We start from the raw sequence: 19,458 nt of genomic DNA on the forward strand, positions 1-19,458 counted from the left end.
AGCTAGTTAAAGGTAGAGCAGTCAGGAGGTCTAACCCCTGGTTGAGTGGCCTCCTTATGATTTAGATTCCCATCCAATATGTGGCATGGAGAATTCAAATGGAGAAAAGCCATCAGTTGCAGGAAAGAATGCTGATTATTTTTTATTTTGCTTAGAACAAGTTAGAGATTGTAAGATTATAAGCTGGTAACTTACTGTAGTGTTCATTTACAATTTATTTTCTATTTAGAGCACATCTTGTTATTTATGTTTTTCAGATAGTTGTTGAAATCCAACAATGCTATGGACCAGTCTTCACGGTAAACATTTCTTTTAGGATTTTCGCCTTTTCCTGCGCGCCCTTTTCCTCTTTTGCTTGTAACTTGTGCGTTGTCCACTAGATGGCAATACACCAACATAAAATGAAAAGGAAACAGCCATACTGTAGCATCTTATTTACTCGATTTAGTGGGAAATGATAGTTTTCCTGGAAAATTAGCCTACAAGTAGTGGGTTAGGACTAAATCCATGCTTCCTATTGTAGAATAAATTAAAACCAGTGCTGATGAATGAATAGATGCTGAATGACTAAGTACAATCATATATTTAGTGCTTACAATGTACCAGACCCTGAGATAGGTCTACATACAGGATATGTGTCTGCTTTCCTCATATCACCACCCCCTCCCTCCATTGAACAGATGGGGACTCTGAGGCTTGGAGGGTCAGTAGCTTTCCCAGGGTCACACAACTAGAGAGAGATGAAGCCAGGACTGGTCAGTGGCAGGGGAAGATGATGAGTTTGAATTTAAGATATGCTGGGTTTGAAGCCAGTGGTCACATCCAAGTACCAGAATGCAATGGAAGCATGGAATTCTACCTTAGGATTGGGCAGAAGCTATGAATTTAAGAGGCATCTCTGCAGAGCAGAGTTGAAGTTGTAACAACATATGCGGGCTGTTTTGAGCAGAGTGTCTGTTGAAGAAAGAGCTGAAGTGTAATCCCCAAGGAGAAGGTGATGGCAGAGGGTTAGGGGGACGAGCACTGGTGGCAGACAGTCCTCCTGAGTTGAAGTCCTGGCTTCACACTTCCTAGCGGCGTGTTCTTGGGCGAGACAGGTGACCTCTTTGACCCCTTGCATTAACCTCAGGAGGAAGATGCTATCTCCATTTTACAGGTGAGGAAACTGAGGCTTGCAGAGCATAAGAATTGACCCAAGGTCATGGTGCATCTAGTGCATGATGGCTCTAAGATTCAGATCTGGAGAGTCCGACTTAGGCTCAAACTGTTAAGTACTGCATGTGATGCTCCCCCAATCAGCGTGCGTAGGACACTGGCTAGTAATACCTTGTGTATGTGTGAGTCTCCTTGTACCAGTCAGAGGAACAGACCAGTAGGAGATATAAATGTAAATTATATCTATAGATCTATATATTTACATCTTATGGATATATTCCTTGAAATAAATTCTCCATATCTATATCTACCTAGTGCATGTACACAGACACACAGACACACACACAGACACACACACACATTTATTTCAAGGAATTGGCTTATGCAGCTGTGGGAGCTGGCCAGGCCTGGTCAGTGTGGTAGAGCAGCAGGCTGGGACTCTTGGTGAGTAGCTGATGTTTTGGTCTTGAGCCAGCTTTCTTCTTCCTCTGGAAACTCAGTTTTGCTCTTAAGGCCTTTTAACTAATTGGATGAGGCCGATCCACATTATCAAGGGTAATCTCTTTTACTTAAAGTCAGCAGATTGCGGATGTTGACCACATCTACAAAATACTGTCACAGCAACACCTGGATTAGCGTTTGATTAAAGACCTGGGTGTTGTAGTCTGGCCAACTTGACATCTAAAACTAACCATCACTCTTCTCCAAGCGGTCTGCAAACGCTGTGACAGCACGAGGCTCTCTTTCTTGTTGGCCAATGCCAGGCACCCAGCGGCACCCAACAAACCTTATTTGAGTGTGTACTAACGGTCCAACAGCCTGGGCGGAAGTGAACTTTCAACTGTAGACCTGGAGAGGTACAGATTTTCAGTGTCTTGAGTCATATGTTACTTCCTTTGGAGCCCCCTGGATTGAGCAGCAAGAAATGAAGATGAAGTAACGGTCATTGCCAGCTGGGGCCATGAGCAGGGCTGCTGCCACCACTAAGAGCTGGGTGGGGGTCCTTGTAGAATGCTGGGTGTACACTATCTCTGTTTTTAGGTTTCTGCTGGCACCTGTTTCCAGCCATTGATGCTATTTGTCTTTGTTGGGATGAAGGCACAAAGTTTTTTAAGCAGCACAACCTGTGAGGTTAGGTAAGAGTGGATAACTGTGGATCTGTGAGTGCCTATGGTCACTGAAAGACCAGCCCTGCATGCATCCTTCTGAGGCCTGGCAGCCTCTTCTGATAAAATATGGAGACAGGATAGTGGATGCCACCCAGATGGTGGAAGCATCCACCAAAAATTAGGCTAAAAATGCAGTCCTTCGGGGAGCCTTCTTGGGCATCGGTTTCATACCTCCCACCACTTCAGAGAGAATGGCATCACCTCTTACTTGAAGAGCATTTAAACACATCTTGGAACACTTGCTCACCTCCTCCTCTCTCTTCTCTGGGATCTCGTCATGCTGCCCTCCTAGAAGCATGGACGCATCCCTTCGTTAGCTGTATCTACAGAAGTAACCTGATGACAACCAAATTCATCTTGATACCCTAAGCCCTAGGACAGAGGTGGGTTGTGGCAGATGCTACTCAAGACCTGTACAGATTTCAGAAAGCTTTTTAAAAAACAGGGGTGGTGGAGGCAGAATACCTGCCAGGACTGAGTTGTGTCACCTCCCTTGGCTCCCCCATTTCTATGTCAAAGCCCTAACCACTGTGACTATTGGGAGGTAGAGCTTTTTGGAGGTAACTAAGGTAAAATGAGGTCAGAAGGGTGGGTCTTAATCTAATAGGATTGGTGGCCTTACAAGAACAGGAAGAGAGAGATCTCTCCATGTGCACATGCCAAGGAAAGGCCATGTGAGGACACAGTGGCCGTCTGCAAGCCCAGAAGAGAGCTGTCATCAGAAGCTGAATACGTTGGCACTTTGATCTTGGACTTCCAGCCTCCAGAACTGTGAGGAATGAATTTGTTGTTTAAGCCACCTCATCTATGGTATTTTCTTATGATAGCCCAAGCTGCCACTGCAATACTAATCATAACGAATTGTAATATTTTAAAGCTTGTCTCATAGAGGATGTGAAATGAGCCAGAGAAGCATCAAGGAAGGAAACTTCCCTGAAGTCTTTTCCAACTCCTAGAAGAAAACAGGGAAAGGGCATTCTAAGTCAAAAGAATTCCTTGTGCAGGAGCGTGGAGCATAGCATGCAGATGCTTGGGCATGTGCGTGCACGCACACACACCACTCTGTGCTACAGCCACGAGAGATACCTCATTGTTCTTCAGATGTGCAAGGCTTTGTTTAGCAAGACATCTTTTAAATATTCTGGATATTTATCCCTTGTCCATGACGTGTTCTGTAACTTCAATTTTAACTTGGTTTAGGATGTTTTTTGGCATAACAGCTTTAAAAAACTATGTAGTCAATTTGTCAACCTTTCCTTTTATGACTTGATTTTTCAGTATTCATTTAAAACACTTGTTCCTTAAGCAGTGCATAGTGGTACTCTATATTTTCTTTTAAAATGACAATGTAGCTTTTCATATTTAGCTTTTTTAATAATCCAGAATGTATTTTGGTATAAGTGTGAGGCAGGGATCTCTTTTTATCTTTCCCCAGATAGAGAGTCAGTTGTCTCAGCACCTTGTACAAAACAGTTCAGATTTTTCTCTCTGATTGTAATGCTGCTTATGTCAAATATCAAGTTTGCCATATGCACAGCTCTATTTTTCTTATTTATTTGGAAGGGTGCTTTATATATTCTGGATACTAATCCTTTACCATTGATATATGTTGCAAATGTTTCATCTCATTTTGAAATTCTGATCAACAGAAGTTTTTACTTTTAATGTTGAAATTATCAATTTTTAATGGTTTCTTTTTTTTTTTTTTTTTTTTTTTTTTTTGTGGTACGCGGGCCTCTCACTGTCGTGGCCTCTCCCGTTGCGGAGCACAGGCTCCGGACGCGCAGGCTCAGCGGCCATGGCTCACAGGCCCAGCCGCTCCGCGGCATATGGGATCCTCCCAGACCGGGGCACGAACCCGTATCCCCTGCATCGGCAGGCGGACTCTCAACCACTGCGCCACCAGGGAGGCCCAATGGTTTCTTTTTTATGTATCATATTTGGGAATCTTTTTCTTACCCTAAGGATATAAAGATATTCTCCTAAAAGTTTTGTAACTTTGTCTTTAACCTTTATGTGTTTAAGCCTCTAAGATGAACTTTTTTTGTATGGTATGAGATAGAGATCCGTAGTAAATTGTATTATTTTTAAACAGTTCTTCCTTTCCTCTATGCCCTTGCCATAGCTCACTGTGGGCAGAATATACTCCACTTTCTGACTGTCTTTGAACTTAACCATGTGACTCGCTTTGGTGAATGGAATGTGAGCAGATATAATGTGTGCCCCAGCCAACAAGAGACTTTAAGTGTGCTATGTGGTTTGGCTTACCCTCTTGGGTTCCTTACCTGCAACATGAGAAGTGCATGTCCCAGGTCCCCTCTTCTCCTCCAGCCTGGCTCAGAGAATGAGAGACAGCTGGAGCAGACTTGACTCTGAACTGTTAGATGTCACAGCTGGCATACAGACCTATATGTGCATGAGAAAGAAATGTTGTTTGTTGTAAGCCGCTGAGATCTTGTGGCATGTTTGTTATACCGCATCATTGCAGCAACATGGCTGACTAACACTAGATTTAATTTATTTTTATTTTCAATATGGATAACCAATTATTGAAATATCCATCCTTACCACGTTGATCTCCAGTACCAACTCTGCCATAAATTAAATTTCTGCACGCATGTGGGTCTGCTTCTGGAATCTCTTTTCAGTTCCAATTCTCTATTTGAGTACTTACTTTACCATTTTTAAATATATTTAATTGGGTTTGAGTTTATATTTTACTAATTTATTTTTTAAATTTATTTTAAAAATGAATTTATTTGTTTATTTTTGGCTGCATTGGGTCTTTTTTTTTTTTTTTTTTTTTTTTTGTGGTACGCGGGCTGCTCACTGCTGTGGCCTCTCCCATTGTGGAGCACAGGCTCTGGACGCGCAGGCCCAACGGCCATGGCTCACGGGCCCAGCCGCTCCACGGTATGTGGGATCTTCCCTGACCGGGGCACGAACCCGTGTCCCCTGCATCGGCAGGCAGGCTCTCAACGACTGCGCCACCAGGGAAGCCCTGCATTGGGTCTTAATTGCTGCACGTGGGCTTCCTCTAGTTGCGGTGAGTGGGGGCTTCTCTTGTTGCGGAGCACGGGCTCTCGGTGCGCGAGCTTCAGTAGTTGTAGAACGCAGGCTCAGCAGTTGTGGCTTGTGGGCTCTAGAGAGCAGGCTCAGTCGTTGTGGCCCATGGGCTTAGTTGCTCTGCAGCATGTGGGATCTTCCCGGACCAAGGCTCAAACCCATGTCCCCTGCATTGGCAGGAGGATTCTTAACCACTGCACCACCAGGGAAGTCCTTATTTTATTTTTAACTTAATATTTTACTGAGGTATAGTTGATGTACAATATTGTATAGGTTTATATAAATGGGGTTTAACCTTTAAAAGTTGTGAATCACTATACTGTACACATGTAACTTATATAATATTGTACATCACCTATACTTCAGTAAAAAGGGTTATACTCCATTTATAGTTATTACAAAATGTTGGCTAGATTCCCTGTGCTGTGCAGTATATCCTTGTAGATTATTTATTTTATACATAGTAGTTTGTACCTCTTAATCCCCTACCCCTATCTTGCCCCTCCCCACTTCCCTCTCCCCACTGGTAACCACTAGTTTGTTTCCCATATCTGTGAGTCTGTTTCTTTTTTGTTATGTTCACCAGTTTGTTTTATTTTTTAGATTCCACATGTAAGTGATATCATATAGTATTTGCCTGACCCTGACTTATTTCACTTAGCATGATATCCTCCAAGTCCAACCATGTTGTTGTTGATTTTATATTTTAAAAGAATATTTTTCATCCACGTTCATGAGTGAGACTGATCTGAAATTTTTCTTTTTCAAATTGTCCTGTTGAGTTTTGATATCAAGGGTATGATTGCCTTGTAAAGTGAGCTGGCAGGCATTCCCTTGTTCCCTATATCATCCACTTCTTTAACACTGGAATTATTGTTTCCTTAATAGTTGGTGGTACATTGGAAGAACAGCCTGAGCCTTGTGTTTTCTTTGTGGGAAGGCATCAAGGTCACATTACCCTCAAAATCAGTTTGGGAATATTTCTTTCCTTTGGAACAGTTTGTGTAAAATGTGAATTATCCATTCCTCGAATGTTAATAGAAACTGCCTCTGAAACTCTAGGTAGGGTGATTGTGTGTGTGTGTGTGTGTGTGTTAAATTCCTAATTTGATTACTTTTATTGTTATTAGTCTGTTCAGGCTGCTTTTCTTGGGTCTGTCTGTTCTTTATATATTTTTAAGAGAGTTGTCCCTTTTGCCCAGTTCTGAAACATGGGAGTGAAAACATGATCAGACCAGAGTTTTAGAAAGATCTCTTGGTCAGGTAGAGTCACAGGCACTAGAAAGCACACATTTCCCATTTACACTTTAATTTTAGGTATGTGTTTGGGAGGCTGGGACTTAGAGGGAGGAGCTCTGGCTGTATCTAACTTGGTCCCACCCCCGTCAGTGTCCAGGTTCTCTCCTTGTGGGTGTGGAGCTCCATCACTTTTAACCTTGCTAATCCCTTCAAGCCTGGTTTCCTCATCTGAAAAATGGAGGTAATAATACCCACCTCACAGAATTGTGAGAATTAAGTGATAACATATATGCCAGCACCTGGTAATACATAGTATAGATTCAGACATAAAAAACCCTTTGGAGAGCTCCCGGACCAGACATTCTGATGGGACTCTCAATTGGATGGATCTCTAAAAACACGCAGAAATAACTCTCAAAATCACAAATATATGTTGTGGGGACTTCCATGATGTGGTAACAAGGACTGGACTTAACCTCCCACTGTAAACAATTGGAAAGCTGAACAAGATACATAAAATAACTTTTTTCTCCCAGGCATTGGACAACAGGTGGTGCACAATTGTGGTGCCTGAGAAAAGGGATAACAATGAAGTGAGCCTTGTAACCTGGGCTTTCTGCCTGGAGGCAATTTGACACCAGGATCAGGGAGGAGGAGCCCAGAGAGAGGCAGGCAGCCACCTTGAGTTGTGAGATCAAAGAAGATCCAAAGAAGCCAGCCCAGGGTAAGTTAGGTGATCTGAGAAAACCAGGTCACCTGGAAAACAGGGCAAGTCCTGGGACTGCTTAACTGGGAGCAGGAAAGGCGCTGACCTCAGATGAATGGTGTTCTTCATGCTGTGTATGGCCCTGGAAGACGAATCAGGACGGTTGGATGGAAATTAGGAAAAGAGGTTTGGGCCAAGCCCAAGGAAACACTTTCTAGTAGTCGTGGTTGATTGGGTTGGAGCGGCTGCAGGGCCCGGCTGGGCTGATGAAGGGACTGGGCAGCGCGCCAGGTTGTTGCCAAAGGTCGTTTTGCAGGGGGTAGGGGCTGGGCTAAATGCTGTGCAGGGCCCAGTCTCGAGGTTGATTATAGTTTGGTTTTGATAGCCTGGCTTCTGTAAGAGGCAGGTGACAACTGACTGTTTTTAAAGCCTATTGAGAAAACTGAAAGTCCCTGAAAACCCCACCCCATAAAAAAACAGAGCAGTTTTCCCTATGCATCATTTGTATTTATATTTTTATTTGATTTCTCACCTCCATGTGTTTCTCCTTGAAGGCAGGGACCATGTCACATCTATGTTTTCATGTCCCCCTCCCCTCCCCTCCCGGGAATAAGCCCCCTGGGTACCAGGCGCTTTCTCAATACCTGAGCGTAGGGGCTTGGCCTGAGGAAGGGCTGGCAAACGTGCACCTTGTGTGCTGCCCTTCCTCCTGTGCCCCCGGCGGACATTGTTAGTCAAGCATGGAGTTCTTTTCCACTGAGCTCAGCCTCAGCCATGGTTCTAGACTGTTGCTTCTAATTAATTAGAATTAGTGCTGACAGTGTTTAACTATCTGCCATCCTGGGGCTGAAGGAATGCTTAGGATTCAAAAAGCACAGTAATATCCTGTCCTGGTCACAGTCTATGTTTTTCACCAGCTGTCATCTGCTTTCCAGTACGTGGGCACAGCCGGCATGCTGGTGGTCTGGCTGAGAGCCAGGGGGACATTTTGGGGGCACTGAATGCTAGGAACGCCTTGGGGCTGATGGAGTGAAAAGGCTTTGGAACTTGGATGGGATATTGATATAGTGTCCAGGGTTGCAACCATGTAGGGTAGGAGTGGGGACTTGATCACATCTCTGAACCCCTTATTTTGGGGGTGGAGCCTGATGCAATATTGGCCTCCCACTTCGGACTGTGAGCACCTGCAGATGTTCCTCTTGGCTGAGGATCATTTCAGCCTAATTTGCGCTGCAGTAGAAAGAGGACAGGTGTGAGACTCAGCTCTGAGCTCGTGTTCTCTCTCTCTGCCACTTACCAGGTGAGCAGCCTGGCTTCCACCTCTTTAAGGAGGAGGTGACAACATCACCTGATAGTTGTTTGGAGATTTAATGAGAAAAAACTAGGTAATGTGTCAAGCACACAGTGGATATTAAAAAAAAAAATGGCCAGCACGAACATACTGTTCACTGTGTGCCGTGTGCTGCTCTGTGAGGTACAATGAACGCATGGATTAATTCAGTCAACGCTCATAATATGCTGTGAGGTTCTGTAAGTATCATCCTAACTTGATAAGATGAGGAAACTGAGGCTCAGAGCAGTTGGTTCTACCCAGGGTCACACAGCTGGCATTTGGTAGAAACAGGGTTCTGACCCGGAGCCTGTGCCCTTAGCTGCCACTCCCCGTGTCGCCAGCGTGGCCACCAACACGTATATGTTGGCCACCAGCTCCGTGCAAGATGCTGTGTTAGGTGCTGGGTGGACAAATATTAATAAGATACATTTGGGAATGAGTGAACGGGGACGTGAAATCGAGTAGGACACAGTTTGGGGGCCACGGAAAGCTTGTAATCAGTGTGGGGTGATGGGATGGGGCAGGAAAGGAGGGTCCCACGGAAATGACGGGCACTCAGTAACCTTCCAGAAATCTCTGCAGGTAGGTTATTAGATAGGCACTCTAGTTTACGGAGCCGCCTGTTCTGAGTTTGCTGGGTGTGAACTGACTCACCGGGGCTTGGTCAGCCCTTGGGGATCGGACCCTGCTGCGTTTCTGAACCTGCACCCCTAGGGTGAGATGCTGCGTGCCCACCTCGCCAGGCGGCCTGAGGTGGGCAGGCACGCAGGCTCGTCTAGTCCAAGCTTTATGCCCAGACTGGTGTCCTTACAAGAAGAGGAGATTAGGACGCAGACACACGCAGAGGGACGACCAGGTGAGGACACAGGCAGAAGGCGGCATCTAAGCGCCCAGGAGCGAGGCCTCAGGAGAAACCAGCCCTGCCGGCACCTTGATCTCAGAGTCCTCCAGACTGTGAGGAAGTCAGGGTCTTGTCTGAGCTGCCCGGCCTGTGGTGCTTTGTTACGGGGTCCTGAGCCCACTCCGACACTAACCATTTTCCATCTCACCTCTCACACCAGCTTCCAGACCCCTGGGGTTCCCTCAACAAGCACCTCCCGGCTTTCTTCTCTGTTCCTGCTGTTGTCTCTGCTCTGGCGCCCTGCTGTGGCGGCCCGAGCTCACTGTGTCTGGAACCTGCAATCTGCCCTGGAGACGAGAGACTCCAGAGCAAGGGAGATACTGATGAAAGATGGGATTTAGGATAATTACAGTTTCAACCCCTTGGTGTGCCGTTCAGAGGCCTGTCTTCTATTACCTGGCCTTTCTGGATTCTGGTTCTCCACAAGCAAAAATGATTTTAAAAAAATACTCCATGATTTCTCTCCTCTGAACCCAAGTGACTCTGGTAACGTTTCGTCATAAAAGTCACATCCAGCGTAGTAGCCGTTGTCTCGCTGCTCAGGCCCAGTACCCCAGGGAGGCCTCCCGAGTGGAGAAATGCTGCTGCTCTGGGTGGCAAGTCCTCCATGGAGCCTGGCGCTGTGCCCCGTTCACCCAGGTGCTGGTTCTGGGTCAGGCCCCCCAGGAGGGATACCGAGATGATGATTCTCCTGCAAGCCTTGTGCTCCTGGTTCCCACACAGCAGTGGGAGGAGCAGGGTGGAGAGGGTGTGGTTTTGGGCTGAGTCCCGGAGGGGTAGCTTCAGCCTGTTTCTGAAGGGGAACCCTGGAGTGTCAGCTGGGCCTTTGTAAGTTCTGAGTGCGTCTCTGGGAGCAAAGAGCAAGGGAGCCGGGCTCTCTGGGCTCCTACCCATCAAACGCTGGCCATGGGCCACACCCAGCGGGGGTTGGAGGCTCCCCGCCATTTCTGGCTGGTTCTGGAAGAGCCGCTCCAGTAGCCCAAGGGCAGCTGTCCAAAAAAGACTTGCATCTGTGCGCTGTTGGAAAGAAAAAGCCCCCTGAAGCCAGGTAAAGGATGCCCCCCCCCCCCCACAGTGAAGGGGTCCCTGGGGCTGTGGGCAAAGCTCCCAACTGGGAACTCCCTAAGGCCAGGGTCTGTGTTTTGATGTCTGCATCCCTTGCAACCAGCACATCTGACACATAACAGGTGGTCAGTAGGTGGACATGCTGTGGACTGAATTGTGTCTCTCCTGAGATTCATGTGTGAAAACCCTGACCCCCAGTGGGAAAGTATTTGGAGATGGGGCTTTGGGGAGATGATTAGGTTTTATATGAGGGTATGAGGGTAGGGCCCCCATGATGGGATTTGTGCCCTTATAAAGAAGAGGCACCAGAGCTCGCTTGCTCGCTCTCTGTGAGGACACAGCAAGTAGGTGACCACCTGCAAGCCAGGAAGAGGGCCCTCACTGGAAACTGACCATACTGGCACCATCATCTTGGACTTCCAGTCTCTAGAACTGTGAGAAAATACATTTCTGTTGATTGAGCCGCCTCGTCTATGGCATTTTGTTCTGGCAGCCCGAGCTAAGACCAGACGGATGAAGAGCCTGCTCCAGCCTGAGAGGAGATTATTTTAGTTTTAAAGGGTGTGTTTGCTGCCAGATCGATGGTCCACGTTCATCTTTAGAGTCTGAATCCATAGGCCCAAGGGAAGGCCCTGGGCGAGCCCCCCGAATGGGAAGGAACGTCTTCTTGGCAGCTTCTCGATGCCCCGGTTTCTGGCGAGTGACGGCCGCTGGGTCTCTGTGCCTCCCTCACTGTCGGCCCCTGGATTCAGAGCGCATCTGAGAATATCACAGAAGGCACTTTCTCCTTTCAGCTCCTTCTGTTTTGTGCTGGGATCCAGGCAGTGGTCTACCAGGTTCAGTTTTCAGTATCATGAACTTTTGCCTTCTCTATGTCCCCAAATGTATTTTAGTGCGAATTAGGAAAAGGTTGCCTGGGTGGTGGTGAGACCCAGGTGTCCATTTTACCTGTTTCAGACCGTTTACAGATATCTTGCTCACGTCTTGCTAGGAGCAGGCAGGCAATTCCAAGAACTAAGCATTCAGCAGATGCCAACTCCTGGCTGAAAAGAACCCTTTGTCCTGCAGGTTGATGCCTGGAACGGGAACCCTCAAACTATCAGTCAGAAGGGAAAGAAAGCATTTTACCTTTTTTGCTTTGAAAATGTAAATTGAGAGATTTAAGGTTATAAATCTTGGTCCTCTGGGTAGAATCTTGGCTGTTTGGATAGAATCTTAGGACTGGATGGCCTTTTGGGCCCTGACGTTCAGTTCCCCTCTGAGGCTCGAACACCCTCTATATTTCTTATTCTTTCCAGTAGTGAAAAATCTAAATAAAGAAAATGCATAACTGTTGTAAAGAAGAAATGCCCAATTGTTTTCGCACAGAAAGTTTCTTAAAGCACAGTTTAAAATTCAGTCCACTCTCAGGATATTTTTAGTGTCTTGAGAATGTTCCAGATCGCTGACTCAGTAAGCCCAGGCTCTTAAAAATGAGTGTTTTTAAACCCCACAATGTAACATTGTCTAAGGTCCTTGCCATTTGAGTCTGACCGTACAGTGTGAAGTCGGCCCTGGTTTCCTATGGGCTGTTCTCAGCCTTTCTGAGCATCCAACACCCCCCAACTCAAATCTGATGATAGAGCAAGTTCCGGGCATAGCATAGAGAAGAGGGGACCTGTGGTGGCGTGTGAAAGAACAGAAGGTTACTGTGTTCATGTCGGTCAGAGGCGCAAGGGCCCCTGGGCTGGTGGAAGTCAGCATCCTCACATTGCTGAGGAAGAAATGAGAGCCCAGGGAGGGCCAGGCACTTGCGGAGGCCTCATGATGCCCGTTTGCTTCCCTTCCTTCAGCTACCCGAGCGGGGGAGTGGGGGGCCGGCTCCCTCTTGATTCAGTGGAGCTCCTAATCCGGGCACCTTCCTTTGGTGCAGTTAAGTCTGGTCATGGTGGTAGCACTGGTTTGCTTGACACACATGGATGCTTCAGGAGGTGGTAAACAGGGAGTGTGACCCAGTATTTCCAAATCTGATCTATGTTGCGTTAAGCAAAATATCTCAATGATCTATGGGCTATTTAAAATTTCTCTATCTCTCTTTCTCCCCCTTCTCTCTCCTATCTATCTATCTGTCTACCTATCTATAGTGTTTATCTAATAATCAATATGCACAGCAGAGAGAGAATGCTCCCAGTAGTTTCAGATTGTAGCAACACAGATCCCTTCCCACTCAGGGGCTGGGTACCACCAGATGGGACAGTGTACTCCCCTTCTTTATGAGCCCCTGAGCATTGCAGGGGCTGTGTGGGCTCTGTCATGGTTACTGGTGCTGGAGAATTCCCCCTGGAGCCTTGGCCTCTTTGAGTCACCTCAGGGAAAGCCCCTTTGGAATCCCAGGGAGGCAGACAGGATCTGGTCCCAAAAGAAAAACCTTAGATCTCATGATGTCTAGCCCACTGATGGAGAATGCCAGGGCGCATATACAGCCCAACTCAGAGACACTGTGGCAAAGGTTTTATACACGAGACCCGTCCCCCTGCCCAATGTGTCTTCCCTAGTCTTTTCCTAATCCCAGCCCCTTTGCCCGTAGCAACCCACATCCCAAGGAAAACGGAAGAGAAGGCTTCCATGGTTTGTCTTTGCAGGCTCTTCCCGTAACCATTGTTTGTGTCAGTAGTTCTCAAAGTGGGATCCCGAGGCCAGCAGCACCACCGTAACCTGGGAGGTTATGAGACATGCAGGTTCTGGAATCCCACCCCAGTCCTCTGAGGATGGGGCCAGGGATCTGTGTTTAACAAGTGGTCCAGGGGTCCTGATGCTCACTGAGAATCACTCCTCTACATGACTGCTAAAGAAGCCGTACTTTCCAACTCCTTGAGTCTTCCTTGCCCTTCTATAAATTAAGTCTGATATTGAGCTTATTTAAAGGTATCAGATTGCCGAACTTTTACATATTAGCTGTTGTAAGTTATTTTTACAGAGTTACAAATACTACTGAAGAGGGGAGATGAGCAGTATTAAGAGTGGCTCCTGAGCCATCAGGTGGAGGCAAGGGAAGCCCATCCTGTAAACTCAAGGCCATACTGATCTGGAGGAAGATAGCGACTGAAATGATTTTCTGATTAGAACAAAGAGAAAAGGGAAAATGGGACTAATTAAAAACCCCTCTATCCTCCATCTTTGTAGGACTACCATTATCTCTATTGGTACTTTATATTTCTTAATGATTCTAATTCTTCAGGACCTTTCCTGGAATCTGTAGAAACATCTAGGATGCTTTTTTTTTTCCTGCTATGATTTACTAATGAACTATTTATTAGAAGATTCAATCTTGGAAAGATGAAAAGGAAAAACATATAAAATATAAGTATAAAATTTAATTTAATTTTTTTTTTTTTGCGGTACGCGTGCCTCTCACTGTTGTGGCCTCTCCCGTTGCGGAGCACAGGCTCCGGACGCGCAGGCTCAGCGGCCATGGCTCACGGGCCCAGCTGCTCTGCGGCATGTGGGATCCTCCCGGACTGGGGCACGAACCAGTGTCGCCTGCATCGGCAGGCGGACTCCCAACCACTGTGCCACCAGGGAAGCCCATATAAAATTTAATATTTATAAATTGAGTTGGTTACAAAATCCCAGAAGTGTCCATTAATTCACCTTTAAAAAAGTATACACACAACACACTTTTATTTAATGCATAAATGTCCACATCTATTATAATGTCTTTAGAAATTGCAATAAGATCATCTTGATGCTTTTTTTGCCCTATATTCTGTTTTCTGATACTAGTAATGACTTAACGATTGGACAGTCTCTGAAGGCTTCACTGGGGCAAATTTATGCCTTGAGATCAGGGACTGTCTCTCTTACGGTGATGCATTGGAGCGAAATAGGACCCTTGTCCTTGATGGCAGTGAGCACTTCCCAATCTGTAATGTCATTGTTTGCCCATAATAACCTCTCACAGTTGTCTGGCTCTGAGGTTTCCAAAGCTCTTTGATGTTCAGTCTTGTATTTTGTCTTTATAAAATACCTCTAGTGGAGACAGGGTATCTGTGATTAACTCTTGTGATCCCGTTTCCTTAGCTGTGAAGCGTGGGTGGTGGCTTGTCCAAGGTCACATGACCTGTGGGTGGCTGCCCCTCCCGTTATCCTTCTTAAAATGAAAAGGGCCAGTGACTCTGGTTCTCCATTTTTAAGGAAAATACATTAATACATGTAAAATCTCAGGTGTGTGGTTAGGACTTGGTAAAGATTAGCTGTTACTAACTTGTCATTGTTCAATGTGGGGCATGACAGAGGGATGAAGTGGCTTTTTGGTGACAGCCAGGCCATCAGAGAGCTGGAACTCTGGGGTGACTGGGCCCTCAGCCCCGAGCTCTTTCCCTGAACCACGGGGAGCGGACGTGCCCGACCCATGAGCAGGGCTCCCCGGATTTCATCTTGTCTTGCTTCGTCCGTTTCTGCCTTTATCTTCCTCCGTTTCTGCCTTTATCTTCCTCCAGCCCTGCTCTGCTCCACCACTCCCTCCCCTGGGATTTGATGCCAGCCCCTCCGACAAAGCACAGAAAGATTAACTGAACACGTACCGCATGCAAAACACTGTCCTAGACACGGGGTAAGGCAGCTAGAAACCAGGCCCTGTGTTTCATTAATTCTAAGTAGCACTTAAAACACATTCCAACAACTCTGAAAGCACGGTGTGTCTTATAACCTATAGCTTTGGGTGCACAGAGAGAAACAATAGGGAAGCCATGGGGAGGGGCATGGGGAGGTGTTGCAGGAAGGGGGACGCCTTCCAGGGCCCCAGAGTGCGCTCTTGTCTAACACTCGGAAATGGGTTATCCGAGGAGACACACCTGCTGATGAAGCAAGAGACGTTATTGGGAAGGGGCGCCCGGGTGGAGAGCACAAGGGTCAGGGAACCCAGGAGAACTGCTCTGCCACGAGGCTCGCAGTCTCGGGTTTTATGGTGATGGGGGTTAGTTTCCGGGTTGTCTCTGGCCAATCATTCTGACTCAGGGTCCTTCCTGGTGGCGCGTGCATCACTCAGCCAAGATGGATTCCAGCGAGGAGGATTCTGGGAGGTTGGTAGGACATGGGGATTGGCAACAGAGGGGTCCGGGGGCTTGTGAGCCCCGTGGAAATGTAACAGGGAAGAGCTAAGTTGGACTCCACGTTGGATCTGCTTCTTTGACTTTAACCTTTGCTTTTGTCATTATAATTGTACATAATGACCTGCCTCAGGGAACCCTGCCCACCTGTGAATGGCTGCAAGAAAAAAGAAACTAACACATCCCCTCACCGAGGCCGGTCATTCCAGGCGATGTTTTGCAAGACTGATGGCCTTTTTACTTTACTTCCTCACTGCCCTCTCTGATTCTATAAAAGAAACTGGCATCCAGACCCCGAAAAGACGGTTTATCGGAGACACTAGTCTGCCATCTTCTCGGTCTGCCGGCTTTCCAATAAAGTCGTCTTCCTTGCCGCAACACCTCGTCTCCCATTCATTGGTCTGTCATGTAGCGAGCAGAGCAAGCTTGGACTCGGTAACATAAAGAGCAGCTGGAAGTCTGGACGCTGGAGACTGGTGTCTGAGGAACGGGAGCGCAGCTCCTGGCCAGGCTGAGCAGGACACAGCCCCCCTGGCCCACGTGTCTGGGGTCCGAGTGGACATCAGTGGCCTGTGGTGTCTCTCCATTCCTTCCAGAGGCTTTTTAACAAGACAGGACCATCATTTATTTCCACTTGCTTCGTTTACTGCAAATTCCCCTCCTCTAGATTTCACCAGGCCACACACTGACTAGGTAGTTTAATTTGCACAGCGTCTTCTCTTGGTTTGTTTTGTTTAACACGAGGTTGGAAGCACAAATCTCCACTCTTCAAAGGACTGGACATTAGAAACAACCCAGCTGGGCTCCAGACTGGAATTAACAACAACAAAAAAAGGTTGATAGAAGTAAGGAGGTAGCAAAATGGAACAAAGAGGGCCGTCCGAACGGCCCAGAAATCTTCAGTGCTCTTCGCCGTTCATTTCTAAGGACTGAAGCGTTCTCATTTATGGAACTTTTGCCACAAGGACCTTTGATGGGGTAAATGGAATTCTTCCACCCAGAGCCTCAGAATTGAGCTGGTCGCCGGAAACCTCCAGCCCCACCCTAAAAGCCTCCTCCTTCCCGCTGAGCTTCAGGCCGCGGCCATCGGGTGGCGCCACCTGCCTGCTTGGGCCAGGGGTGGGGTGCGGGGCAGGCCGCGCCAGGCTTTCTTCAGGCGCCTGGAACGCATTAGCGACGCTCGCAGGTCTGACTCTCGTCTCCTTGGAAGAGACTTGGGGAGAGAGAGAAACAGCCTGAAACACCGGGGAGGGGAAGAGGGCCGAGCAGACGCAGAGCAGCCCGGCGTCGTGGAGGGCAGGGTGTGCCTCCGCCCCTCGATCGCCGCCAGCCCCACCCCTGGCACGTCCGCTCCGGTGGACGGTGGACGGGGCGCACGGCCTGGAGGAAGGAAGCGGTGAGCCAGAGGGTTCCAAACAAAGGGTGACATGACAGGGTCCCCAGAGCGCAGGCCCTGCCAGCCCCCTCATACTGGCATGGCGGTCCCTCCTAGCCGGGGACCAAGAGGGAAGGGCGGAGGCCGTCCACCTTCCTCCTCTGCATGCGTACCCTTGCTTCTGAGGGTGACTGATGGGTACGGCTGAAGGGGTCCAATTCCAGAAACTTTCTGTGTCACTCAGTCACCCCTCCCCCCATTGGATTTCCCCTTTTATTTTTTTTCTGGGCCTTGATTGTAGAAAGTGGTTAGTGCCTAATAGGCTATGTGATCCATTGTCCAGTGAGGTCCAGGCACCTTTCTGGGTGGGGACAGGGGTCAGAGGGGGACGGACATGGGGACAGAGGGCCAGCCAGGCACCCTCTCCAGGTAGGGAGTGAGGTCCAGTTCTCCCTCCCCTTCTTGCGGCCAGAGATGCCTTCGTGGCTAAGGTGGACGGGAGCTCTGCCTGTAGCCCTGCCCGCTGAGGGGTTGTTTACACCTGCTTTCAGGCAGGTGGCACCCCCTGAATCTGGTTGTTTCACCCTTCCCACCTAAACCACGTTGTTTTCAACCACTGCAGCTGGCTGCCTCGCTGGGGACAAACTCATCGTTCTCTCACTGCTCCTGAAGGCTGTGTTTTGGCAAAGCGTGTGGAAGAGTGTTCAGAGCTGTGAGCAGAGCTCCAGGCCAGGCCAGGCTGGCTTTTTGTGAGGCTCTTCTCTGGCCCCCTTCCCCAGGGGCTTCCCGAGGAAATGTCATTAGTAGCAGGTCACAAGCCTTCGGATTGGGGGCCTGCTGCAGCCGGTCCCACAAATGTGATGTCCCCCTCTTTCCCCAATGACACATTGAATGAAATAGAAACTATTGTTAATAAGTCGTCAAAGTCAGCTCGAGATTGGGGAGGTAGGCTTTGTGTCTATGGAATTAAATAATCTCCAAGTGGTCAGAATGAACTCCAAATGGAATAGAGGACAAAAGAAAAGCATCTAGTGATCATAGTGAATCCCAAGTTGACATGAGTCATTGGGATGGGACAGTGATGACTAGGGAGGGACACTGGGAAAACCTCGATGGAAAGGCTCCAGCTGCACCTGGCACCTTCTCTCTGTTATTAGGAGACGCTCAAGTCTTGGTCTAAGAAGTTTAGGGGAAATACACATTATAGGCTAAACAAGTTATAAGCTCCTTAAGGGCAGAGATTGTGTCTTCTACATCTGTCGTATCTCCCACACGTCTTAAAATTTAATAATTGCATATATCCTTAAGAGTTTACAAGGTATTTTCACACACGATGAATTTTCAACAAATTCTTATTGAATGATTGAATAAATCATAGAATGAAAAACAATTTTGCAAGTTCAAAGAGATCAAGTAATCAAGAATCCAGCATAATAATTGTCATACGTTGTATGGCCTGGATGGTCAGGTCTCCCATTGGATTCCATCCAATACAAATTAGATAAAACAACTTGTAGCCTGCTGGGTTGATATGCAGGACAATTTAAAAAAAATCAAAACAGAGACAGAGAAACCACATAAATCTCCTTTCCTGCAGCCGGGGCCATAGTCCCGGAACAAGATGGGGGCTCTGACCGGCAGAGGCTTCCGGGGGAGAGTTAGGGCCACTGCAGCAGGGAAGCTCTGTGACCCCGGGGAGGCCTGAGTCTCTCTGTGCTAATTCCCACCTGACACGTCCCCAGAGGAAGGTCCATCCGTCCTCTCTGGAAGGGGACTCGCCGGTTTGGAGGCACAGAGACACAGAGCTGCTCAGGAATTTCCTTGGGGCTTTGAGTCATCATGTTTCTAAGCTGGTTTTACTGTAGGGAAACTGAGGCAGAGAGCCGAGAAGAGGTTTGCCTGATGTCCCACAGTCGTGGCTGAAGCGACACTCAGACGCGCCCCCTGGCAGAGCCACAACCAGACCCTGATCACTTTGGAGGGGGAGCTGGAACCAGCTCGGGGAGCGAAGCATCTGGGTCACACTGTCATGTTTTACTTCCTTGCTGTGTCCTGCTGTCATCCTGGAGGAGGTCAGTACTGAAAAAAATATAGTAAAAAACCCAACATTTGTTTTGTTTGTTTTCAAAAAGTGTTAGCCGTGGATAAAAGCAGCCTGCCCTGGAAACCGGAGAACAAGTTTTACTCCCAGCTTTATTCCTGGTCCCGAACTTGGTGACAAGATTAGGGCACGTGGTCTCTGAGTCCCCATCTGCAGAATGAGGTCGCCAGACTGGATAATTTTGGAAGCACTTTTCAGCTCTAACATTTGATGAGCTTAGTGGTCTGTTTTATGTGGGTGTGTGCTTGATTTTGGAGCGAA

This window comes from Hyperoodon ampullatus, assembly GCF_949752795.1.
Source record: "Hyperoodon ampullatus genome assembly, chromosome: 19".
NCBI classification, from domain to species: domain Eukaryota; kingdom Metazoa; phylum Chordata; class Mammalia; order Artiodactyla; family Ziphiidae; genus Hyperoodon; species Hyperoodon ampullatus.